Source organism: Arachis hypogaea, chromosome 1 (genome assembly GCF_003086295.3).
Source record: "Arachis hypogaea cultivar Tifrunner chromosome 1, arahy.Tifrunner.gnm2.J5K5, whole genome shotgun sequence".
Taxonomy (NCBI): domain Eukaryota; kingdom Viridiplantae; phylum Streptophyta; class Magnoliopsida; order Fabales; family Fabaceae; genus Arachis; species Arachis hypogaea.
Genome location: NC_092036.1, coordinates 69399198 through 69405631, shown reverse-complemented (window position 1 = coordinate 69405631; position 6434 = coordinate 69399198). Strand labels below are relative to the sequence as shown.

At 36.8% G+C, this 6434-nt stretch overlaps 1 non-coding gene across 1 annotated transcript; it reads left to right on the top strand.

The window, feature by feature from the left end:
* The first annotated feature begins 1086 nt into the window (after nt 1-1086).
* Nucleotides 1087-1190, top strand: LOC112714176 (small nucleolar RNA R71). Its single transcript, XR_003159136.1, has one exon. It is a non-coding gene; the product is annotated as a small nucleolar RNA R71 (small nucleolar RNA).
* Nucleotides 1191-6434: the final 5244 nt, after the last annotated feature.

Genomic DNA, 6434 nt, shown 5'->3' with positions numbered 1-6434 from the left:
AGGTATTCAGTTCATTAATGAGCAATGGAGGCTCATCCTCCCAAGTCTCATTACCAAATAGCTTGGCATTCAGCTTCATGATTGCTCCTAAATACTGGGCAACTTGCCCTTCAACAATGTCTTTATCTTCTTCAGAAGATGAATAGTAATCAAAGCTCATGAATGATAAAAGGAGGTTCAATGGAATCTTTATGGTCTCTAGGTGAGCCTCAGATTCCTTAGGTTCCTCAATTGGGAACTCCTTTTTGTCCAGAGGACGTCCCATGAGGTCTTCCTCACTGGGATTCACGTCCTCCTCCTCCTCTATGCATTCGGCCACACCAAGTAAGCTTATGGCCTTGCACTCTCTTTTTGGGTTCTCTTCTGTATTGCTTGGGAGAGTACTAGGAGGAGTTTCAGTGACTCTTTTACTCAGCTGGCCCACTTGCGCCTCCAAATTTCTAATGAAGGACCTTGTTTCATTTATGAAACTAAGAGTGGCCTTAGATAGATCAGAGACTATATTTGCTAAGCTAGGTGGGTTCTGCTCATAATTCTCTGTCTATTGCTTTGAGGATGATGGAAAAGGCTTGCTATTACTAAACCTATTTCTTCCACCATTATTAAAGCCTTGTTGGGGGCTTTTGTTGATCCTTCTATGAGAAATTTGGATGATTTATCCATGAGGGATTATAGGTGTTTCCATAGGCTTCACCCATGTAATTCACCTCTGCCATTGCAGGGTTCTCAGGATCATAAGCTTCTTTTTCAGAAGATGCTTCTTTAGTACTGTTGGATGCATTTTACAATCCATTCAGACTCTGAGAAATTAAATTGACTTGTTGAGTCAACATTTTGTTCTGAGCCAATATGGCATTCAGAGCATCAATTTCAAGAACTCCCTTCCTTTGAGGTGTCCCATTACTCACAGGATTCCTTTCAGAAGTGTACATGAATTGGTTATTTGCAACCATGTCAATGAGTTCCTGAGCTTCTGTAGGCATTTTCTTTAGGTGAATAGATCCACCTACAGAATGGTCCAATGACATCTTAGACAATTTAGACAGACCATCATTGAATATATCCAGGATGGTCTATTCTGAGAGCATGTCAGAAGGACACTTTTTGGTCAATTGTTTGTATCGTTCCCAAGCTTCATAGAGGGATTCACCTTCTTTCTGCCTGAATGTTTGAACATCCACTCTAAGCTTGCTCAGCTTTTGAGGAGGAAAGAACTTGGCTAAGAATGCCGTGACCAGCTTATCCCAAGAGTTTAGGCTATCTCTAGGTTGAGAGTCTAACCATGTTCTAGCTTTGTCTCTTACAGCAAAAGGGAAAAGCATAAGCTTATAGACCTTAGGATCAACTCCATTGGTCTTAACAGTATCACAAATCTGCAAGAATTCAGTTAAGAACTAAAAAGGATCTTCTGATGGAAGTCCATAAAACTTGCAATTCTGTTGCATCAGAGAAACTATTTGAGACTTTAGCTCAAAATTGTTTACTGCAATGGCAGGGATTGAGATGCTTCTTCCATGGATGTTGGAATTTGGTGCAGTAAAGTCACCAAGCATCTTCCTTGCATTGTTTTTGGGTTCGGCCATGTCTTCTTCTTTTTTGAGATTCTCTGTAAGGTTTTCTCTGTATTGTTGTGCTTTAGCTTCTCTTAGCTTCTTCTTCAGAGTCCTTTCAGGTTCAGGATCTGCTTCAACAAGAATGTCCTTGTCCTTGCTCCTGCTCATATGAAAAAGAAGAGAACAGAAAAGAAGAGGAATCCTTTATGTCACAATATAGAGATTCTTTTATGTGAGTGGAAGAATAAGAATGAAGGAAGAAGAAGAAAAATTCGAACACAGAGAAGGGAGGGGTTCGAATTTTGAGAAGAGAAGCGTTAGTAAATAAATAAAATAAATAGAAAGAGTGAGTGGAAAATTCAAAAATTAGAAGAAAAAAAAGAAAAAAGATTTTTTTTATTTTAAAATATAGTTAGAATTCAAAAATTAGGAGAAAAAATAAAATAAAATTAAAATTTAAAACAACTAGTTAATTAAAAAGAATTTTGAAAAAGGGTGAGGAATTTTCGAAAACTAGAGAGAGAAAAGTAGTTAGGTGGTTTTGGAAAAGATAAGAAATAGTAAAACAAACAAAAAAAGTCAATTAGTTAGTTGAAAAAGATTTGAGAATCAATTTTGAAAAGATAGGAAGTTAGAAAAGATTTTTGAAATTGATTTTGAAAAAGATATGATTTGAAAAAGATATGTTTAAAAAGATATGATTGAAATTTATTTTGAAAAAAAGATTTGAAAAGGAGATTAAAAAGATATGATTTTGAAAATTAAAATTGATTACTTGACTAACAAGAAACTAAAAGATATGATTCTAGAATTTAAAGATTGAACATTTCTTAACAAGAAAGTAACAAACTTCAAATTTTTAAATCAATCACATTAATTGTTTGTAAAATTTTCAAAAAATATGAAATAAAATTAAGAAAAAGATTTTGAAAATAAATTTAAAAAAAATTTTCAAAAATATAAAAGAAAAATGAAAAAGATTTGATTTTTGAAAAAGTTTTGAAAAGATAAGATTTTTAAAATTGAAATCTTTACTTGACTAACAAGAAATAACTTATTTTAAATTTTTTTTGACTAAGTCAACCCAAAGATTTCGAAATTTATGAGTAAAATAAGGAAAAGATATTTTTTTATTTTTGAATTTTTAATGAGGAGAGAGAGAAACACAAAAATGACGCAAAACATGAAAATTTTGGATCAAAATAAATGATGCATGCAAGAACACTATGAAGGTCAAGATGAACACCAAGAACACTTTGAAGATCATGATGAACACCAAGAAGTTATTTTTTGATAAATTTTCAAGAAAAGAAAAACATGCAAGACACCAAACTTAGAGATTTTTCATGTTTAGACATTAATAATTCAAAAATGCATATGAAAAACAATAAAAGGCACAACACAATAAAATATGAAGATCAAACAAGAAGACTTGTCAAGAACAACTTGAAAATCATGAAGAATGCAATGCATAAATTTTCAAAATTTTTTAGAAAATTAAAAAGATGCAATTGACACTAAACCTAAAAATTGACACTAGACTCAAACAAGAAACACAAAATATTTTTTTGGTTTTATGATTTTATAAATTTTTTTGGATTTTTCGAAAATTGTTTTTAGAAAGAAAAAAAGAAAAAAAAGAAAACGAAAAAGAAGAAATTTTTTTGAAAGATTTTTGAAAACTTTTTGAAAAATAAAATAAAAAGAAAATTACCTAATCTAAGCAACAAGATGAACCGTCAGTCGTCCAAACTCGAACAATCCCTGACAACGGCGCCAAAAACTTGGTGCACGAAATTTTGATACACAATGGCGCCAACAACTTGTTACGCACAATTGTAATCTCAACTCTTTTTCACAACTTCGCACAACTAACCAGCAAGTGCACTGGGTCGTCCAAGTAATAAACCTTACGTGAGTAAGGGTCGATCCTACGGAGATTGTCGGCTTAAAGCAAGCTATGGTCACCTTGTAAATCTCAGTCAGGCGGATTCAAATGGTTATGGAGTTTTAATAATTAAAAGATAAATAAAACGTAAAATAAAGATAGAGATACTTATGTAAATCATTGGTGAGAATTTCATATAAGTGTATGGAGAAGCTTTATCCCTTTTGAATCTCTGCTTTCCTACTGCCTTCATCCAATCCTTCATACTCCTTTCTATGGCAAGCTGTATGTTGGGTGTCACCATTGTCAATGGCTACTTCCCGTCTTCTCAGTGAAAATGGTCCTCTACGGTTTCTGTACGGCTATTCAACTGTCGGATTGCTCGTCTCGGATGAAAAATACCATGCACATATATCGTATGGCTAATCAGTGATGCACGAAAACTTGTCTCTCAACAAATTTCCCTTCGGCAAGTATACCAAATTGTCGTCAAGTAAAAACTCACAATAGAGTGAGGTCGAATCCCACAGGGATTGATTGGTCAAGCAACTTTAGTTGGAAGAGTATGCTAGTTGAGCTAAATAGAGTGTAGTTGATGTTACAGGAAACTAAATGGTGGGAAAGTAAACTGCAGGAAATAAAGTGCAGAATCTTAAATGGGAATCGGGGAGATGAACATGGAAATAAATGGCAGAAAGTAAAGAGAATGGGTGAGATCAGAAATGGGGAATTCATTGGGCTTAGGAGATGTTGTATTCTCCGGATCAAATTCATTTTCATCTATTCCTCAATCGAAGCATCTATTGATCTCCTTGGCAATCTTAAGTGATTGGATTCCAATTCCTTGGCAACCCAATCTCTTTAAACTTGAACAATTGCCCAATTCCTTGATTTAATTGCTCATGGGAAGAGATGAAGTGTGGTCACTAATTATACCACATGTATTTCCAAATCAATGTGTTGGGAGGATTACATGTCAATATATCCGCCCAGACCCCAATTTGGTCCAACATGAGAAAAGATTTCTAGCATGATCTCCTCATCCCTTTTCCAAGGCACAGAGGAGATCCAATTATGGAGAGTTTCTTTTCCAAGACAACTAACCAATTGAATTAAGATCGAAATCTTTCTAGTAAATCAAGAGAGAAGAGAGATGAAGAAGAAAGAAAACTATAATTGATCTATCAAATTAAAACAGAGCTCCCTAACCCAACGAAAGGGGTTTAGTTGTTCATAGCTCTGGTAATAAAAAATGGCAGAAAAGAATACATGCTTAGCTAAAATGTAGAAAAGTAATATACAGAGAGTAGTTCTCCAAAGTGCCAAGCTTCTCTATAGTTCAAAACTACTCCTATATATACTAATCTTCTTGATCTTCTAGTGAGTTCTTCGAGTCTTGGATGTGGACCTTAGATCTTGAGTTGAAGCAGTTACAATCTTTAGTGGGCTCCGCTTGCAGAAAAGTGTAAGTTAGGCACAGGCGTTAGTGATGTTAACGTTAAGTGAAAATATGGGTTCGAGAACGTTAGTGGCAATCACCTTTTTCACTAACGTCCAACCCCAAAATAGTCCACGTTAACTTCAACGTTAGTGGCACTAACGTGACCACTAACGTTTCCTTATGATCCTTTGCAAGTATTATTGGGAATCACCTTTTCCAATAACGTTGCCTTGTGCCCCTTTTTCCCTACGTTAGAGTTCACGTTAGTATAACTAATGTGACTTTTAACATGGGCATGCCTAGCTTCGAGAGTATTAGTGACACTTACCTTTATCACTAACGCTCCAAACGCCCCTCTTTCCTACGTTAGAGTTCACGTTAACTAGGTTAACATGGCCACTAACGTGGTAGTGAATGCCATCTCTAACGTTAGTGACAAAGGTGAGTGTCACTAATGTTGGCTCATCAATCTTAGCTCCACGTTAACTTTCACGTTAGTGGTCTTAACGTGACCACTAACGTGGGCAATGTTGGCTTGATCCAACGTTAATGACAAAGGTGAGTGTCATTAACGTTGGCATTGTCTTTTCTTCCATGTTAGAGTTCATGTTAACTAAGTTAATGTGACTCTTAACGTAGCTGTTCATACCCTGGGTCGAGCTGTCTGACCCGGGATGTTCTACAGACAAAGCGACCGACGTCTTCAGGTCAGGGCAAACCCGATCTCTTCTCAAAAGAGCTCGGCCAAATCACAGGAAGGCCTAAACAAAGGGCCCAAATAGAGGAACACGTCCCAAATTCAAGGGCGGCCCAAGCCCGTAGAGATAAAGGCGGTTCCCTTGAAGATAAGAGGACCCCAGTCAAAGATAAGATAAAGATAAGATAAGATAACTAACTTATCTCATCCAAAAGAGGTCACTCTATACCATTATAAATACACTGGAGCACCCAAGTATAACTCATACTCTGATTCTACTCAATACCTGCTTAATACCCTTGCTAACTTAAGCATCGGAGTCCCTTGCAGGTACCCCCATCCTCTGGGAACGAAGGAATCAGCATCACCACCAAGTCCAACAAGTCGGACACAAACCATTCCAACCAATACAGAAGATCTCGTCGGAGATCGACCTACAGTTTCAGGTAACCCTCAGAACATTGGCGCCGTTGCCGGGGACCCTGGAAGTCATCTCATTACCATGGCGGAGGACCATGACAACGACCACACTTCAGATCTAGAAGAAAGAACACCGCACAAAAATGCGGGCACAACACCAAAGGATACTCTCCAAGTCAATAATAAAAACTCCCCAAACTAGGGAGCCCTGGAGGCATTCAAAAATCGGCTAAAACAACTTGAGGAAGATGCCTTACGACAACGAGAGGCCGAGAAGGATCTGCAAAGAGAAATAAGGTGACGCCGGGAACTGGAAACAAAACTCTTGAAACTTGAAACCGATGTCAAGACAAAAGCCAGCCGATCCGGTCCCGAAGATAATGCACGAAAGGAGCAAGACCCATTCACCAAAGAAATCATGAAGACAAAAATCCC